The following is a 21,628-nucleotide window of genomic DNA, read 5'->3' as shown; positions in this document are numbered from 1 at the left end:
AAAAAAAAAAAAAAAAAAAAAAAAAAAAAAAAAAAAACAAAAAACCTTTTATGATGATAACTCCATCACTGTGAGAAGATATTTCCTGATGCAGGAGAGCCCACTGAAATATACCAGTTCTTCAGCTCTGGAAGAGTTCCTGGTGATTAATTAGAACGGAAACAGAAGGTAATGGGAAGCCATCCAACCTAAGAATGCAGATCCCTTTCTGTTCCAAACTGGGCATAAATTAATGTTCCTGTCACATCCCAATCTGAGTTCAATTACAGAGGTTCATTCACAAGTGCTCAGCTGCAGCTCAGCATTGTGACAGATTTCTGGATAGTCCAAAAATGCCACTCCAAACTCCAGCTCCTTCAAGAAGAGTTAGAACATAAAGTAGAACTTCACTTTTAATCTAATGTGACAAACATGCTGACAAAAAAATGAGGCTGAGTTTAACAAGGTAATCGTAAAGGGAATTTGAGATTTCTTTTGATTGTTTATGCATTTACTACTGTTCTGTTTTGTTGACTTTGGAGAAGCAAAATCACCCATGCAGGGAATTAAAATACCTTGTGGAAGCACTTGAGCTGTGAGAAAGACTCAAACTTTGAAGATGGTATAGCTTTAGGTCTTAATTCATGTATAGTAGCCCATCTCAAATAATTACATACGCTCTGTTGCAGGAAATCAGTCACAAATTTGCCAGTAAATGCAACATATACCTGTGAACTCAGAGGAATTCTTCCTTTCACTATTGATGTAATTGAAGAATCATCTCCCACTGCCCCAGTACTTTCCACAGAGGTGTGTTTTTTTCTGCTATATTGTTGATCTATTTCGGTTGACCATTTCCAAAGGTAGACCACAATATTAATCAGGTCACTCTGGAAACTCACTGAGAAAAGAATGATAAAAATCAAAATGGACATGTCTTTTTCTGCAGCTGCTACATAGCTAGAAAAGAAATATTGAAAGGCAGCTAGCCTCAGAAGATACCGTTTTGAATCAACTTGGCAAGAGAAATCTTCAAATAGATCAGCTCACCAGCCTGTCAGGCAGACATGGGAAGGTTACAAATGACAGCTAAGTGAGAAAGTATTGCAGCTCAGCTACCTAACAAGAAACACACAGGTGTATTGAGCCCAAAGAATCATTTCGCCAAAATTCTGAACCAATTTGGAAGATGAACTGAAGAAAATCTTCATTTTTGCAACCAACCTATGCTTCATCTGACAGTATGTTAAAAAATAACCAAAAGGCTTATCTGAAACTCACTGCCAGAATATCGTAAACACAATGGTGTCCTTTGTCTTGTCGTTTTATTGACTTTTTCTACTGCACTCAACTTTCTAGAGGCATACAAAACACTAGATGATAGAAAACCACCAAGTACCAGCAGCAGAGGAAAAGAAAGTAAGGCAGAATCAGCAGGTATGTTTACTCTAGAACAAGAGTAAAAATGCACATGGGCATTATGTCAGTATTCTGAAAATCAGATGATGAAATACCATGACATAGAATCACTTTAAAGCTTAAGAAGATGCACACTGAGTTACAGCTTGTTTTCAGAGACCTTGAAATAGATACTATGAGCTGTTAACATGGCAACTGTATCTATATCAAAGCCACACCAAAAAGTCAAGGAGTGCTCTCTAAAGCACAAATTAAGATGTCTTTCTGTGGATTGACAAGCCAGAAGCCATTTTTCACAGGCTTCCTAGCCTGAGGCCATTTCTATAGCAGGCAATATATGGAGATAATGGTATTCTCCATAAAAAGGCATGCACATCTCAGTAAGATGGGACACATATGCAGCAGTCCCAGAATGTGACATATTGATGTCATTTGCAGTGATTAGTTTGTTTATTCACCATGGCATTTTGGTAGAGGCAATTTGACCAACTTCAATATTTGTGATTATCTCATCAAACAAGTTTTATCATTAATAATTTAAATGTACTGCTTTACTAATGAAGACAACAGAGCACTTCTTTATTTGAAGGAAAACCTGCAATAAGTTCATTTAATGCAGTATGTTAAAGGGTTAGATGGTGTCCGTAGCATTTGTATTAAAGCACGCAAAAACATTTTGAGATTGAGAATAGAAAAGTGTTTCTCCTTTGCACAGGCAGCTCAGCCCCACACACTCACTCGCTCACGCTCCCTGCCCCCTCTCAGTGGGATGGCAAAGAGAATCAGGGAGGAAAAAAAAAAAAAGAAAAAAAGAAAAAAAAGAAAAAAAAAAAAAAAAAAAAGAAAAAGGGGGGGGGGGGAAAAAAAATTTTTTAAGACAGAAAAGATAGGGGGGGAAAAGGGAAATTTTAATAGTGATGAACAACATAATTCCTCACAACCCACCAACAAATGCCCAGGCAGTCCCCAAGCAGCATTTGCCTCCTGGCAAACTACGCTTAATATTGGAGTTTGCTCACATGCTGTCATATGTTATGGAACATATCCTTTGGTCAGTTTGGGTCAGCTGCTGTTCTGTGCAATCCTGGCTCTTTGTGCACCCTCAGTATCAGTGAAATATCCATTCATGTTTAATGGTGTTTTCCCCTGAAGTTTTTTGGAGAATACTCAGTCAGCTATACTATGTTGGTGCAACTGAAGCCTTTCTGAAAGTCTGATCTAATTCCTCCAGAGTATACTGGAAGAAATCTATATAGAGTAACACAGGAAGGAATCTATGTCACGTCTTCATAGCACAGCTCATTACCTTATCATATCTTGGCTCCAACACAGATATAGTTTAAAATTAGTATTTTCTGATGACTGAAAAATAATTCAACACATAGAGATACATATTTGCTCTCACTGCATGTCATTTTATTGTTATCAGTCTCTAGGGTACAGCTTCATTTACTAAAATGTGCATATAGCCCATCTAGTTAATCCCTCAAGAGTTCTGAAACCAAACACCATTCACAAAAAAATTACTCAATTATTTCTTTGCAAAGATGATTGTGTTAGATAAGTGCACATTGTGTTTGAAAATAATGCTAGAATGAATACACTGGGGAGAATCATCATTATTGCAGTATCATCACACTGTAAAAAGCAGTCAGGTGCTCTTGGGAGTTTTCCCACAGCATGTATTCCCCAAAGACACATTGACCTCTTTCCTGTTTCTGACTTAGACCCACCAAATTTTTAATGTCTCTTTTCATTTTCCCTTTAATTTTCATCAGAATTCAAGAAGGAAGACACGACAGTATGAATTACCACCAGTTTGTCCTCTTTCTTACTCTGAGCAATAATTACACAGAAAACACAAGAATGACTTCACAATGCATTGAAAAAAAGAAAAAAGAAAAAAAAAAGAATCAGAAGAAAGCAGTTCAACATTGCAAGTCTTTAAAGTCTACCCTTTCAGTAAAATTCAGAAGTACAATGGCAAAAAAAGAAATAAAGAAGTTAACTTTGTTTCTAAGTATTACTAGAAATTGAAGTTCTGTTCTAGGAGAGGAGCCTTAAAATGTATTTTAAGTTAATACATTCTTGTTACATATTTCCTATAATCCAACTTTGAGCCCTTAGCGTAAAACAGCAATCTGGCAGATGACTGGATAAATGGAACAGTAGAACTGCTGGAATAATCAAGTTTTTTTCCTTAGTTCATTGATCAAATAAGTTTTTTGAAATCAATTGGCTGATAAAACAAAAACTTCTTGTTTTTCTGGGTTCTGAGGAGATTTCAAGACTGAATTAAATATTTTGATTTTTTTTGAAACGTATCATAACATGTATCATCTTCAACATTATTAAACTAAATTTTGTCTCAAAACTAAACATATTTTAAGGATAGAGTAATGTAGTATTATTATAATACCTTACTGAATGTTTCAGGTTTGAATACAAAACGTGCTTGTACAGAACGATAGGTCTGAAAATTGTACCTGGAGTTATACATATTCAACAGACTAAAACATAAGCAAACACACTAGGCATTTTTTAAGAGAGGACAGCTGAGTAGATTTATTAAGTTTCTGTCCAGACTATGTTCATAAACATACTGGGTTTGGGGTTTTTTTGGGGGGTTCTGTGATCAGTTTATGTATTTACTTATTTGTGTATTTGTTTATATATATATGTGAATGCGTTCCTGTTAACGTTTTATTTTCTGAAGGGAATGCAGTGTGCAGTGATGGTTTCCTAACTAACTTCTTCATTTTAACTTAGCAGTCCATTGGGAAATCAACAGTGAAAGCACAGGGAAAAAAATGAAGTCAGGTTTTCTATAAAGAAAAATGTGCTGCTCTATTGCATCACTTTGGGATTCTAAGTGACTAAGTGGTGGAAGTCCACGAAGGGGATTTACAGGACTGTTATTTACATCAAAGTTTTATCTTTAATTGTTTTCACCTGTAATAGGTTTAAAGAGAAACCTCCATAGTTCATAAAGCAATTTGACTTCATTTCAGTTGAATGGTCTGGTCAACATCTGTTCTAAGAATAAACAGAAGGTAAAATTCTTTGTATCCAAAATAATTAAATGTATTTTCTAAACCTCACAGGAGATTTAGAATTTTGCACAGGAGGACTCCAGACAGGATTTTAAAGAGTTTTAAATGTAGCTTTAATATATGATAGCCACATTTCTGCTTTGGAGCACATCCTAAGGCTTCATCTGAAACCGTTTCCATTTAACGTTGAGAATAACTGGTGAACATTTCCACTTTTTCTTTTAAAATCATCCACAGAAGATCTGAAAACAAACTTACAATAAGAGATCTGCTGACTATAGGCAATTCGCAGAGCCTCCAGTACAAATACTTTTATTTAGAAGTCATATTGTTACCTGTAAGAATTTTTGTTCAGTGCCTGCCACATTTCTGGTTCTATCCCTAGACAGGAGTTACATAAGCCTTCATATTGCAAAGTTATTAAATGGCCAAATAGAACAGGCATGTCAGAGATAATTCCACATGAGAATAGGTAAGTTTACTCAAGTTTTGCAAGGCTCGGAGTTAATAAAACGTCAAAGCTTTTCTTAAGCAAGAAATAAAAAAGAGAAAAGATTGTCAGAGGGACCCTGAAAGCCTCCTAATTAATTATTTCTTCCCACCTCTAATTCACTATTAATTTATTTTATTCTCAGAAGAAATTTACATATAGGTAATTTAAATATATGTTTGACTAAGCACTGCATAAACTTATATATTAATCAAAGATAATATTGAAAGTGTTGAAAGTGTTGTAGATTCACTCATCAATCTCACGTATATCCTGTGAATAAAAGAATCTAGGAAACTGGAGAAACATGTTTTCTTGAACCTTAAATCTTCAAGAACCTTAAATATTGAAGAACTGAAGAAATTAATTTCGGTTCTAAACAGAACAGGCAGGTTTGGATAGTATAGGTACTTAGAGAGAACTTGTAAATGTTACTCATCTTTCCTGTCTTTAGCAAGATTAACAGTACAGGGAAATCAAGGTATGCAGCTGAGATGTAGTATTTCCAATCACAGGTCTAACATTTTCTGAGTCCGTGAATTGGACTCAAATGACCAAAATCACAGAGAAAAGCATAGAAATACAGCACGAGGGAAGACTTCTAATATTCAGAAATCTTTGTCCTTTAAATGGGACTTTCAGGCTTCCTTTTATTCAGTAAGTCTCATCTCCTCCAACTTTGAAGCCTGAGAGAAACCTTATGATAAATAGAGGAAATCTATTTTCCTGAACATTACAATTTTGCTAGTAATGGTTTTGTTGATTTTTGTTTGTTTCTTTGTTTTTTGTTATTGATATTGTTGTTGTTTTTTTGTTTGTCACTTACACGAAATGTCTGCTTAAGATCAATGGTCAAAAGTTTCCAGAGTACCAGCAACACCAAAGCTGGAAGATTCACTTGCAGTTTTTTTTCTCAGCATTGTTTAATTGAACCTTGGAAGAGGAAAATTCTTGTTATTATGTTATGTTAATAGAAGAATAAAATGTTCTTATAATTAAAAGATTCAGGTAGGTATTAAGATCATTCTCATGAACAAATAATAATTATCCACAGAGGTACAGATGGTTTTAAAGGAAACAGGAAAATGCAAGCAGTCGGACTCCTTTCAAATAAATCAGTGTTAATATTATCAGTGACACCAATGAGACAAGATCAGATCAAAAGCAACTGCTTTTAAATTGCATCCTACAGGATCCTGACTGAAAGAGCATCTGATAGAAATGGTACCCAGTAGCCTCCTTGGCAAAGCACTGGGTAAGACATGGACAGGAAAAAAATAATTGGTGAATAACCAAAGAAACAAACCTTTTCATATGTTCAAAGGACTACACCTGGAATGACCATTATGTTTACAGTCTGCAAGTCAATTTTCTATCATTTGTCTTCATCCAGGCAACCACTTCTCACATCACTGCAGTGGACTGAAACATGCTCTGCAAAATTCTGCATGTCAGCTATTTTTGTACATTGCATTCTGCAGCAAAAGCTGCACATGTGCCAGTCTGTCACAGGACATGTTCAGCTCATCTCTTATCACTGTTTTTGGTCAAAAAAAATTATACATGTTTAAGATTACTGCAGTTAAATTGCCATCTCTGATCTTTTCGCTGACAGCCTCCCCATCAGCAACTCAGTTTATCCCCACCCCTGATTATCCTTTGCAGAATCTGTCCCATACACAAGACTAAGCCATAACAGTGATTTACCACACAGCTAGGAAACCTAGCAGTTGTGGACAACATCTGGGAGACTGTTAGTCTTGCTAGATTGCTCCTTACACAACAAATTTGTTCACCTTCTTGATGGAACTGGTTTGGGATAAATACATTATTCTTAGTTAGAAAAAAAAAAAAAAATCCTCAGGCCTCTATGAAGAGCAGTCTGATCTTCTATAAAATACTGGCTTTGTCCTCACCTTCTGGCCCACAGCAGAGCTTCTAGTTTATGAATTCATGCATTTTGTATTGATTCTACGTCATTCTGATTGCCAATTATTTTATCTTCTTTATTATCACTGCGACTGATGTGACCTCTTGAAATAGATTTAGTTTATTTTTACTCTCCCTATTATTTTTTTCTTAATTTATTTGTTGCTGTGCTAGAAAAAAATAATAAAAGTATTGAGGTGTTAGATTTAGATTTATTTAAATGCATACAATGAGATTAATATTCCACAGTTTGATAAAATCATAGCTGTCCACTAAACCTAACACACTTGTGCATAAAAAAATAATATATTCACTATAAACTGGAAGATAAAAATGAACTTTCATATAATATATGCATGTGCTAGATGAAGGGGTAAAATAATAATGCAATGGAAGTTGTAAGTATCATTTATTATTCTTGAACATTAAGCTTATAAAATACCAAGACAAGTCATTCATGTAAATTAACTAATCTCTATTTCTCTCTCTCCGTTTCACTATCCTCCAGTTCTCTCAGCCTCCTCCTCAGCTTGGCTAATGAGTTTAACAAAAAGAAATATGGGTCTTCTGCATTTATAGAAAAGTATTTTAGTGTGCATAATGCAATATAACCATGACAATAATATAGCTCACAAGTCTGATTCCAGAGAGACAGCAGTACAATTATCCATAAGTTTAAATTTATTTTAATTCCCCGTGTTGTCCCATATAAATAAGTATCCAGTCATGGTAAAGACGTTCTACTAAATCCTGTTCCCTCAAGTATCTATGACTATTGACTATGTAAAATGCTTCTGCCAAGTCTGAAAGAAGTTCTTAGGAAAAGCAGTTTTACATCTAACCACCACTTTTGCCCATGTCTGACTAGGCATAGCTGATTGGACATTTTCTAAATCATCTTTTTGTGAGGAATTTATTCCCTCTGCACACAGAGTTTTGTCTCTTGTTTCCTTAGCAGATGATGAATTAATTCATTTTCACTTATGATACAACTCGACTAATTGCAGGACTACTCATTCATTTTCTTGGCTATAGCTTAAAATACAGATCAACATATGGTAGCACACAGAGTAGTGAATTTGCTGTGAATCTGTTTTCAAATAGAAAACTACATGTACACTTTTGCAGTTCCGGAGAAACGCTTTAATCTGCACAAAAAGTCATGATTAACATCAGAAGTCACATTTTTTGTAGCCTTGCAAGTGTATATAATTATGTGCAATGATAGATTACAGTGAGATGATGACTTTTCATGCATTAAAATGAAAAAACCTGAGAGAAAGGCTGGGGCATCATATAGTGGATCTGCAACTGATGGACTTAAATCTTTAAATATAAAAGAGAAAAATCTGCCCACATGGTGGTAGGAGCACCTTTGCCATTTTCTCCAACCGATCATAATCTTGCACATATGAAACATTAGAAACTCATTCCTTTAGTTTTGCATCTTGCTTTGTCAGTCTTGGAAACTAACTGCTGAACATATTCACAATTAGACTCACGTTTCTTCCATTACTATATGAATCAGGAAGTCACATAGTCACATAGTCACATAGTCACAAAAATGTAGGGGCTCTGCCAAATGCAGTTCCCGGCCAAATGCAAGCACAAAAAGAAAGCACCCTAAAGGTGGAAGCAGGGGCAAGTAGTCTAGGAGGAACACAGAGACATTGTGCAAACATTCTGAAACAAGGCTAGCAAAGACAAAGTCCATCTACAGTCAAATCTTTCAAGGGATGTCAAGCACAAGAATAAGGATTTCTAGAGGTACACAGATGATAAAAGGAATTGCAAAAATAATGTCTATACGATATATATAGTGGACATATATTGACTTGTTCAGCTCACTGCTGAACCAACATCCACAGGTCCTGATGGAATGCACCCACAAGTCGATGATGATCATAGATATCTTTCTGTGGCCATGCTTTAACCCCAGATACAATTTCTACAGCTTCCATTCAGAAGCCCTTTCCTTAGTGTCCTCATTCACACAAACAATATCTGGTAGAAGAGCAGAAGAACCCAAGACACAGAATTACTACAAAATACATGAAAACAAAATATATTTCTTGAGTACAATGTGTGATGCAGTCTTTCACTGCTTTTCAAAAATACGAGTCTTCTCAAACTGATTTACTTTTTAGTATAGTATAGCCATGTTTATTAGCAAGGCAAAAGAGTGAGCTCGCTTATCTGAATTCCTTGGGCCATCAGTTCTAGCAGTAGTTTAAAAATACCAATAGTGATGACTGCTGCTGATATCTGTTAACGTAAAGAGCTGGTCAAGTTTGGACCTCTTCACAGAATCATAGAATCAAAATTGCTCAGGTTGGAAAAGACCTTAAAGATCTTCAAGTCCAACTGCAAAATGCAATACTGAAAAAAAAAAAGTAGGAAAAAAAATCAAGAAAACTGAAAACAAAAACAATAAGAAAACAAGGTGTCTTAACAGTAAGAAATTTTTTACTTAAATATGAGACAAAAATTTGTGCTGGATATTGGAAAGAGAGTATGAAGAAATTATTCAGATTGTTCTTTTATTTACTTTTCCAACTTATTCCTCCTCTAACCCTGGGGATATTACTTCAAAGAAAACTTAAGAAAAGGATTCTTAGGAGGAACAGAAAAAATAGGAGTTGAGTTTTCAGACATTCAAGAAGACTTTCATTCAAATATGAGATACACTATTACATTAGGCAAGAAAAGGCAATAGATGTTAGTATGGTCAGAGGTGGACATCAGAAGTTCAGTAATGAGAGATAGGGATTCAGTAGATATATTTTATGAGATCTGTTTGCCACAGTTAAGATCAGGGACCGGTGAAAGTATATAAAGAGAGGTTAATATTCAAAGTAACCAGTAAAGAAAATCATGTTGGAAAGGACAGACTAAATTCAATGAATTCTGGCAGTGTGCAGGTATGTCAAGTCTCAACTTGGATATCAAGATCTAGATCCAGCTCCATTTAATTATACATAAATGTGTGCTGAAGAGCAATTCCTGATAACACAGATAATGCAAAAGCTAATTCTATACTGTAGTTATGATGCATAAATTATTAGCATTTTCTTTAATTTTTGTGGTAATTCAGGGAGCAGTATTTTGATCTTCTTAGATTCACAGTGACAAAAAAGACCAGAAAGAGTTCCATCAGCATTAGTGAGTACACACTATTCTCAGTATTTCAATAGAGAGAGAAGTATAAACTCTGTAAATGAACCTAATGTTAAATTGCCCGGGATGGCTTTGAAAAAATAGAATCATCCAAGACGGCTTAGAGAAAAATAAATGTCCTTTCTCCTCCTTCCCATTCTCCCTGAATTAATTGTTTGGGTTTTTTTCTTGCTGATCACTCCTTTAACCAATTCTCAGCACACCAGAAAAAAATAAGATCCTTTTTCCCAGGTACATTCTCATGTAAAATGTCTTTAATATTCAGATGCTGGAAACAACTGTAGTAGTGCTTCCTCTAATTCACAGTTTACCTAGAGCATCAGAATTAAGTACACATATCTGCAAGGGTGAGTCAAAATGACCACCTCTCTGAGTTGCTTGTGAAATATTTGCTGGTAAAATGAATGACTGCTATTATTCAGAAACACAGAACCGTGTTCCTTATGTATGTATGTCCCACATAAGTATGCATATAGCCTTAAATCTGACTGGTAGCAATTGAGAAAATTGGTATCAAGCCATACCAAGGGAAATAATTACCAATTGCAAATAGTCTCTTCTGGAGGATCCAAAGCAAGCAATGCAAATTTTTGCATTGTGGTACCAGTCGTGGTTTGCTAAACATGAGGGAAATTCTCGAATATATTATGGACTGTAAGTGCTTTTCTCCTATTCAAAGCGACTAGTTCTTCCTGAGGACTACTGATTGCATTTGTCTTATCTTTCGGTAAATGGTTTGTACAAGAAAAAGGCTTCAAAATTCAAGTATGGGCACAGACTGCTTTCCACTAATGCTCCAGATCAAAGAATAGTCCATTGAAAGTCTAGAACTACTTTAGCATTACTGCAAGGTGAACAGCAGCAGAACATGACTAGTGCGTCAGCGATGTTCCACATAAATGAGTTGTCTGTAGTGTGTTTCTTTATAATGAGAAATGGGCAGTAATGCATCTACTGTACTGTGACACATGGATATTGTGTGTAAAAATGTGTGAGGAAAATATTGTTGAGTTTCCTGTTAAAAAATGTGGGCAAATATAAATAGCAAGAGTGTAGAATTAGCAAATGATGCTTTGAATGAACTACAATAAAATATTCAGTTGTGATATACTTTGTACCAGGAGTGCTATGAAACATCTAAGAGATACCAGGAAAGATCTAAGTACCAAGCTTCTGTAAAATTCAAGTGAGGAAATACAAGTGCTGAGTTATTAAACAAGAGTTGTGTTGCTCATCCAATATATATACACATTACAATACACTTCACAAAAAAACACATTGTGGGCTGCAGCAACAACAGGCTATACAAAAATTCTGTTACTTGACTGAAGGGTGAATAATCATTAGCTTCACCTTATCACTTATCACCTGTTAAATAAATGGAAGGCAAATAGTTTCTGCACAGGAGGGAGGAGTGCCAACCATGATCTGGTCTTGTTTGCTATCTCACATGGTGTGTCTACATGGCATGAACCAGGCATGCCAATAAACTTTTAATAAAGCATCAGTGAATTGACTGAGGGAAGTGGAACTGTGTTGCTTACGCTTGTGATTAATTCAATTGATGGACTCAGAGTGGAATTGATGAAGGATTCTACAGAATTTCTGATAGATTTGGGAAATCTGGTGAATGTAAACACTTATTTAAGAGATAGCTATTGCCCACTGTAAAACAAAGAGAATTAAAAATGGCCCAAATGTGTAAAAATGATGGAAGCTGTGGGAACAATATATTATTTCTGGCATCTCTGTTCACCCTGAATCTGCATGTAGGAAAAAACAAACAAACAAAGAAACAAACAAACCACATTCTGAATGAAAAGAAGGAAAAAAAAGTGTCACAATTAGTTTTTTACACTACATGTTCATTTCCATCACATAATGTTATGGATGGACAAAGTTATGACTTAAACACATCAAGCAACCATCAACTGGAAAAGAATAGATACTAAATCTCATTCTCAAGACTAAAGGCATAACCATCTATTGCCGATTTTTCAAATTCTCACTGTTCAAGAAATTACTCTGGAAAATAATAATCACTAATCTGGAAATTTCTATTCCAGTTATTGATTTTTAAAGTTATGTCATATTCAGAACTCCTGTTTTCATCTCTAGAGAAGAATGACCTGGTTATTCAGGAAAAAATTTTCACCATAAGCACTGTTCAGATGCACTTCAAACATTCAAACATCTAGTGAGACATAAACATCATCTGAATAATACACAAACTCTTAGGAGATGGACCACATTTAATATTCAGCTGTCAGTTTTTTTCCACTGTCACTTTGATCTCTGTACTGCACCATGACAGACTCCAGAGGGGAAAGTGTTTGAAGGCAGGACTTCAGGACCGAATTTTTGAGCATCTCTGTGAGGGGAAGATTTTGTACCTCACCTACTCATAAAGACAACACTGAGATTCCCCTCGCCCACCCCATTACTAATCATTGCCAGACTTGCAGAATCAGTTGATCTCACATGTCCCAAAGGTCATCTTTTGAAAACATGTTAACTGGCAGTACAGCTTAAAAGACAACAAAAAGGAAGATAACCCAACATTTAAACTCTCCATAATCAGAGCCATGCTCTCAAATGTGAAAAATACCACAACGTTAAGGATGCAAATAAAACTACAGTATATCAGAACGTATTGATTTCTTCCCCTTTTCTCATGGCCAGCAGCTATAGTCAGTGATCCTACCTAAGTGGGAAGGACATAGCATAGTCAGGCCTGTCATTGCTGTGATCCAGGCCAAGTCTTTTCAGTCTACTCAGACTCTTATGGAGAGTTGTCCCCTCCATTCACCTCCCTGAAAAGCAGCAGCAAGCTCTCAGCAAGGTGAAAACAAACAAAGCTGAGGTAGCTGTCTCCATACATTTCAACCTGTGCTCCAGAGATGACTGGAAATCTTTCCATCTTTCTGCTTTTCTTTCAGATTTGTTTACACTTTTCAAACCTTGTTGTTGTTGTTGTTGTTTGTTTGTTTTGATTCTTTCCAGTTAAATGCTCTACAGACATTACCCGATCAGTGACTCGAGCAGTTTAAGTACACAGTGAAGTGCAGGTGGGAGCTAGACCTTAGGTTTTCTGTCCTTAAACTTCAGGTGTTGAGAATTTCAAGGTGACTCACTCTCCATGATGGAAGGACAAACTTATCCAGATATATCTACAGCTCATCTTTAGTGTGCATGCACATACCAAAGCCTGAGAGTAGATTTTTGCAAGGATAACAGAAGTCTACTGTTTACACAAGAGAAAATTATCAAGTTGTACTGGCTTTGTGCCATGCTTAGTATTTATCTTTGCATGTGGGGTGGCATAAAATATAGGACTGTTTCTCATATTTTCATCTCTTGGAGAAAATTCACCTATGCATTATTTACTCTTGTATTATTTTTTTTCTTTTTCTAGTGTGAATCATGTATTTCTTGAGTCTGATCCCTGAAGAAGAGCTCTTCGTCTTATTTTTCAGAAGAAAAAAAAATGGATGGAGTGAGAAAGGGAGCAAGGGAGAAAGAGAGGGAAGAATCTTTACAGTTTTTAAAAGTTAACAGAATTGAAGCTATTTTTGAATTTAGCAAAGCTTTCGCTGTTCAGTGGAATTTGGCTAAGATGAATTATATATTTTATATGGACAACTGCTGCTTGTGTTTCAAATATGCTGCAAACTGACCAACACAGGGTTCTGTACATATACTTTCCATGAAACTCCTCTGCATAACACAGGTAGGAGTTTTGTACTTTTCTCCTCCATTATCTCCACAATGGATAAATTGTCTGATATCAGAGCAAATCCAACTGCATTTCTTTTTACAAAGTGCAAACTCTCCAGCTCTATACCTCTGTGACAGGACGCAAAATATGATTTTGTCATTTTTTGAGGTAGAGTCCCCCATGGCAAAAGAAGCTGGGAGAAAAAGAATTCATGACTCTAGATCAAGATTATATTGTCAGTCAAACCATGACTGTGAGCAATTTACAGTCTGTCTTTATTGTCCCATTAGACAGACTGCAGAACTCTCATAAGTTATACATCTTATATTTATCTGGCTATGACACTCCTTTCTAGTTTGAATCACTCTACTTTTTTTTTTTTCCTTATAATTGTATGTAGCAGAATAAAATATGATGTATTCAACAAGTCAGGATCTTCAAGTTACTGGTATATATTACCTAACAGGGATGGGGTGCGATCTTGTGAGGAGCTTAAAACTCAATATTAGTGAAGTCCAGGTCAGCATGCTTTCAAATGGGGGCAGTGAACCAACTTGAAGGAAATGCAGAATAAGCACTGTTTTCCAAAATATAGCTGAAGAGATAGTAATTGCTTTGTCTAGAGAGAAAAGACAGATTTCCAATATGCAAAAGACAACTTATTATGAGAAAATAATATATTTCCTTGATGTGTACAGCTTACTGGTAAAAAAAATAAGGAATTAAAGTTGGAATAAGGAAGGTGTAGGAAAGAAATTAAGGAAAACAAGGTGCAACTGCCCAGAGAATCTGCGGTATTGCTGGTGCTGGAGGTAAGTGAGAAGTCTTCCTTACTAAAGGCAAGAGAACAAACTGTTTGATGTCTCAGTGCACTGTCCAGTTGTTGTTTTTGTTTAGGATTCCTGTTTGTGAGTGAGTAGATTTTTTTGAGTGTTTTGATGTAGTTTTACCTTCAGAAACTTGATAGTTCTGCTTACCAAGAAAAAGAAGTGTTAAACTTCTTACCTACCTCGCTATTTTATTGCAGGACAAAAAAATGTTAGAAAAGAAGGAATGACAAGCCTATAGATATTCCAGTGTGCAGCACCTGGCATTTCACTTTGTTCTGCAAGTCAACTGATCTGGAAATGGAGCACCTACTTTATCTGTTACACATCTTAAAGACCCAAAAGGCCAGAGAATTAAACCAATGTTTATCATAAAAGAAACCAGTCGTATAAAGTCTATTAGGAGACCCAGATTCTATGGACATAAATCAAACACAAAGACCTCAGTCTTTCTAGTTCTAACCCCACTGAAAATTGGATGGAATGAGCTGATGAGGAGTTAGTAGACTATAGGCCATAAGGCCTACTACTCTACTGTTACACTAAGCTAGCCATGGTCCAAAAGATGTAGGACTCCAGAAGGGTCTTGCTAAAGACCATATACACTGCTTCTCAGTAGACCTCACCTACTGAAATACGCTAACAATTGGATCAAGTACCTTTAGTTTCTGATCCTCCTTTGCTTTCTGTACCTATGGAAAATTATTCAGGGTAGGATGCAAAAAAAGTGAATAGCAGCTGACAAATCTTCTGGTAAAGATGAGCAGAACATAATCACCTGGGAAAGTCTGACAAAGTGACATTATTGCCTTTTTGATTCTCTAAACTCTGGAGCAGCTTCAGTACAGGCATAAGATACTCATCTTCCACAAAAGGACAGCACTGTGAAAACATCATATTAATCTGCTGAGAATAAGGTATTAGTAAATCATAGAAATTAAGGACCTCGTCTCAAAACTGGACCTACTGGAAAGAGAAAGAACATGCAATCCTGGTAAGACCATAAACCTATATTTACAAGCTGCTTCTAAATCTAGCTAATGGCTTAGCACACTAAGATGCCAGTCTAGGATTTGTGCCTAGGCTTCTTTTGCATGGAGATAGAAGTCTGGATGAAGCTGATACAAATCTAGATGTTGCCTGGTTCCCATGCCAAAGGGAATCTAAGGGATACAGGGAAAACCTCTGCATGCTATTGTACATTATGTTAACTCCAGAACTAAAATGTAAAATTATCTCAAAGCATATGGATCTTTAATCACCCTGAATCCTAAGTTCTGCAGAATTTATTTTTTTAATCTATTTTTACTATTTTATAGAAATAAAAATATAGAAATTTTTACTATTTTATAGAAAAATCCTACTCTGTGCCTACTTTGGGTGAGAGAGCATCATTTTTTGTCAATGAATGAAACATCTGTCTGGCCTGAGTCACTTAAAGAAAAGCTCTTCTTCAGAAACCACAGTATTGTAATCATCGTGTGGCTTTTACCATGCATCCAAAGAAACACAGAATCATAAAATAACCCAAGCTGGAAGAGATCCACAAGGATTGTTGTTTTCAATGCCCACCTCCATACAGAAGCACCTCAAATTCAAACCGCATGGCTGAGAGAACAGTCTGGCAGCTTGGTGACATGACCACTGGCAACCTGGGGAGCCTGCTCCAAGCCCAATCACCATCTGGTGAAAAACCTTTTCCTAACACCCATTCTGACCTTCCTCTGACACAGGTCCATAACAGCTCCGTGATACAACTCCATGCCATTCCTCGTGTTATCACCTCCACCCACCACCCCCAGGTTCCTTTCTGCGGGGCTGCTCTCAGCTTCTCCTCGGTTTGTATGTGTATCTGGGGCTGCCCCTTCCCAGGTGTGGAAACATGGTGGGTGATATAGAAATCATGGAAAGAGAGTGTGTGATACTGGCATGTTGACATCAGGGAACAAAAAGAATGAGTTATCTGAACAAAAAAGCATGAATTTATTTACTGTTTATGCTTCTGATTCCAGTGTGCAGTAACACTGTCCATCTATGGACCCTTTTAGAAAGAGAAGAATGACAGAGTTATTGAAATTCTGTGAAAGTCCTGAGCATATCCATCTATCACTGTCACTTAACTCAGGTTATTTACTTTGTTCAGAAATGAAGAGCAACATGTTAATTTGTTGTTGTTGTCATATGTGCAAGACATTTGTCATGCCATAAAAACAATAGTTTTAAGTGGTAATCTGTGCAACCCCATCAGACCCATTCCTTAGTGCACTTATGTCTTTCCTCTTTTTGTGCCAAATATTTTGAAATGATCACTGATTAGAAATGCAGTTAAGTTGCCAGCTGAAGAAGGTTACTGTTTGCAAAACATAAACATGAAGATGACTTATCAGTAAACTGTATTTTGTGGCTTAAAGTACCACCTAGTAGTAATTCCCTTACCATCTCTCTTGTCAGGAAACTAGTTCAGCAAAAGCTGTTTTCAATGACAATTCTGAAAAATGAGATTAGAAATTACACCCTAAATTCAAAAGTCCAATAACAATAAAAAGTCAGACTCAACTGGGGCTGATCTAAAAGCTTTGGCTATGCGTGTTTTTGTTGCTGGTATACACCACTGAAGATCAAGAAATAACATTTTTCATTACGCCAAATGACAGTAATAAATAAACAGGTAAGTAAGATAGAAATAGAAGCATAGATTATGCATTTTCCTATCAAACAAGAAAGGCAAAGAGCAGCCTGTACTGTAACTCTATGCTTTTCATTACTTATCAGCTGTGAATCTTCTGAATTTCTTTTTTCTAAGCTTTTCTTCTTAAAGACATTTTAGCTTTTTCATGTTGTCCCCTTCTTAACACAACACCAAAGGGAAAATCTCATAGATTAAATGTTCCTTTTTATATCCACATCAGTATTTCACATGGAAATTACACCTGGTATTTTCTGCTCCTACTGCTCATTATGCACAGATTAACAAGCAGTGGAGGGTCAGCTTCATATCCCATGATTATATGCATTAAATAATGCTAATATTAGTTAGTTCTTTCAAACCCAAAATGTTATTATTCCTTATTTGTTTCCCATTATCCTCCCCTTCCCCACCTACACAGTATTAAAAATGTAATAGAGTAACATAGCTGAGGGATCTATGCATTTTCTGGCTATATTTCTGAAGCAAGCTGGCATTTAACATCACTTGTGCTAGGGTAACTATATATCTCAACTATAGCACTTTTCTCTAGAAATCCCCAGGTTCTCAAGATCAGAAGAGTATTCTTGGTTTTCAAACAGGGAAAAGGAGGCATTAGTGGAAGTGGCACTCAGCAGTGCATGCACATGCTGCATTTAAAGCCAAATCCAGTCCCCTTGTGCTCTGCTGCATGTCTGCTCCTTGCCAGACTTTACTCCCACAGATTTCATGTCAGCAGGCAGTGATTATAAGAAAAATGCTATGATGGAATATATCAAATCAAGGCAAACCTTAGTTTTATCAACTTTCATTTTACAAGGCCTTTATTTGGGAGAAAGCTGCTACATTCAACCAGATGTTTATGTAAAGATACAGAGCCCTCAAACAACAAAGCCCTTAGCTGGCCAGACTGCAGCCATCCACTGAAGTTGTCTCAATGTGCAGACTACACCTTCCAGCAACATTCTGCGTGTTGCAGCAAATGTATAAAGTTCAAGCCTGACATTACCACTGTTACAGAACTGCCCCCCGGAGGAGCCAGGACAGTGTGCAATGATTAATATTAGGGTATGTTTCTGTTATCAAGCCTGTTGTGGGAGCTGCTGCTTTCAGCCATCCCGGGACTAATAGACCTCACCACAGAGCTCAACCACCCCACTACAGAAAGTTACCACTTTGGGCCCTCAGCCACTGCAAACACAGACACAAAAAGGCAAAATACTTCTACTTGGGAGCATTATGAATAATTGCCTTTAACTTCTGCCATTAATGTCAACTGTTTGCAAGAATGCAGATGCTCTTGACAAATAAGACATGGGAAATTAAAAAGAATTGTCTCTAAAATATTGGAAGGATCTTGTTGAAATCCAGAGTGCCATTACATCCCAAGGAGTTACAGATACGTGCTCATCACTTGCTGTCAGACAGAAGGTTACACAGCTAACTTTTGGACAGATAAAACTGCTAGCTGAAATCTCAGAAAGTTAAGAGACACATAATGCAAAATACAGTGTGCATCACAGTATGTTCCATTCATGGTTAAAAACAAGCATGAATGTTGCTGAGCATTCATATCAAAATACACAAATAGGCTTATTCTCCTGAATATGTTTAAATTGCATTTGAGTAAGGCTGTCAAAGCAAAAGTATCATGGAAATGATATATAAATAAGTATATATGAAGAACTGCACACAGACAAATGCTTAATACTCTAGGTCTTTTGGCACCATGAACTAAGCTAAAGCTGCAAATCAGAGTACAGCAGCAGTCAATTTTGGGGAGAAGAAGAAAGCAAACAAAGACCTCAATGCAAAGCTGTTAAAACACACAGAGAGGGAGCAAATTCTTGTGAATTATTCTGTATCTCCTGGGCTTTTCAGGGCAAATTTTACAATGCAATTTTTATTTCAAAATGCTCCTAGCTTTCCAGCATGACTTATTTATTACACCTGACACTTCCACTTTACCTGAAGCACAATCCACTCACACAGGTAGTATCTGGGGCCATATAAACTCCAGGGCTCTGCCTTTGAACAGAGTATTGATGTCCCACACCTTCTGTAACTACATCAGAGATTTTCTTCAAAGTACCAACCACACACCTCTCTCCACACCTCCAGAAATATTTCAGAAACTGAGTATTGAGGTAAAACCAAATTCTTCTCCTTCCAGCAGTCTTGAAAACAACTCTCAAGCCATGACCATTTACCCCAGGAGTGTTTTTTTATCCCTTATTGCCATTGCTCTTATAAGAGCCTTGGCAATCATTTGATAATGACATAGCTATCTACCTATACGACACCACTGCAATTAACAGAATGCTAATTTATACCACGTGTTCATGTGTTCATGCTTGTGGGTGGATTTGCTTTTTAATTCAGCCAAAAACATTTCAGATTTTTTTTTTTCAGTGCTATGCAAGGGTTCCTAATTAGCTTTCAATACTGTGAAATGACAAAGAGAGCAAGATATTTTGTTCTGTATTTTATGCTAATGGCTTAATCTCAGCAAGATATCTGTTCCACAAAAGCTTTGAAAGGCATACAAATTAATTTTGTGCATTGCAGAAGCTATCACAATTTCCACATCTAATTAGCACATAGCAAGAATAAATGTAGCAGTATTCACAATGATATGCTGTTTGCCATAATCTTCTTTGTAAGAGTTTATTTTCTGTTTTCAAAGTAATGCTAAGAAAGACAGCCAATCTAGCAGTTTACATACCAAGCCGTAAACATTTATCAAGGTGTCAGTAGACAGTAACACCTCTAGGTTGTCAATATTTAATCTGCAGTAAAATTAAATCATAGGCCATTAGGCCCAGTTCATTGAGTTAAAAGTTCAGCGCAGATGTTGAATTGGTTGTCAGGGAGTTCTAAACTACGTGTATGTAATCTTCTGCCCCTTTTGACAACCCATATACCACGTAGCTTCTGCATATGCATGCAACATAAGCACAGCATCACCCCACAGCGCAGCTTCTTTATTTTTAAGTACAGGCTGCATCAGCACTATTTCTACTGAGAAATCACCACATTGTATTTGAAGATGTGCAACCTTAACTCCACTGCCTACATGACAGAGCCTAAAACTAAATGGCTGTCATTAACTTTTATAAATACTACAGTTTCCAATAGTTCTCTTAGAAACTCTTTGGGAACTTTGCATAATCCTCTTGTTAAAAAAAACATACATATTATTCAAGAAATTCTGCCCCTTGTTCCTTATCAATTTGTAGAGACCCAAGCCATCAAAATACAAAAAACTTTAGGACTCTGTTACTAATCTGAAGTGGTAGCTGTGATCTTTGTGAAATTACTAAGGAAAAAGCATGCCACTGTGCAACCCTGTGTTTGTTTCACCCTCTTCCCTTCCAACTGTGTCCGGGGTTGGGACCACAAATCTTCTTGATTTTTGATAAATTTGCCCTTGTTGCTAAGGAAGGCTAACAGTACTTTCAGCTGCATTAGGCACAGTGTCACTGGCCATTTGAGGGAAAATGTTCTTCCCCTGCTTTGTCCAGTTCTGGGCAACATGCTGTACTGAAGAGTGAATGAAAGAACTGGAGCACCTCTCCTGTGAGGAGAGGCTGAAAGTTCTGGGGTCGTTCAACCTGGAGGATGCTGAGAGGGTATCTCAACAATGTCCATAGACACCTGAATGGGGGGTATAAAGAAGATAGAGTCAGACTCTGTTTAGTGGTGCCCGGTACCAGGACAAGAGGCAGTGGGCAGGAAATGGAACATAAAAGATTCTGTCTGAATATCAGGAAGCACCACTGTGATGTGCAGATGACAGAGGCCTGGAATGAGTTTCTCAGAGAGACTGTGAAATCTCCTCTTGGAGATCTTCAAAAGCCACTTGGTCTAGGCATCCTGCTTGAGATGTCCCTGTTTGACTAGGAGTTGGACCAGATGGATCAAGCCATTCTGTAGTTCTGCAACAAACTCTCACCAATCAGCAGTGTGAAAATATCAGTGCTAGTGTGCCAAGTTATTATATCTTCCATTTCAAAGACATTTCAGTTTAACAAAGTGGGCTCAATGTAAGAGCCAATCGGATTCATCCAGACCATTCTTAGAGGAGCAATTAGCATGAAAACTTCCAGTTAAAGTGGTAAAAATGCCTTCACACTCTTTGCGCAGATCAAATGTAAGACAAACTTGAGGCCTGCATATGCTTACTTAGGAAGTCAGTTGTCTTATGCTAGACTAGAGCTAATGAAAAGTGAAGGAGTGAGTAGAAACTGAGAATGTGAATTCAAACCTTCAGTTAACATGGTGTTAGAACAACAATCTGCAGTGTTTTTGAGATCTCATTTACAGCCTTCCACATGGAAAGAGTGGAGA

This window comes from Lagopus leucura, unplaced genomic scaffold (genome assembly GCF_019238085.1).
Source record: "Lagopus leucura isolate 7727_CA_CO unplaced genomic scaffold, USGS_WTPT01 Super-Scaffold_810, whole genome shotgun sequence".
NCBI lineage: Eukaryota > Metazoa > Chordata > Aves > Galliformes > Phasianidae > Lagopus > Lagopus leucura.
This window is presented reverse-complemented; position numbering follows the sequence as displayed.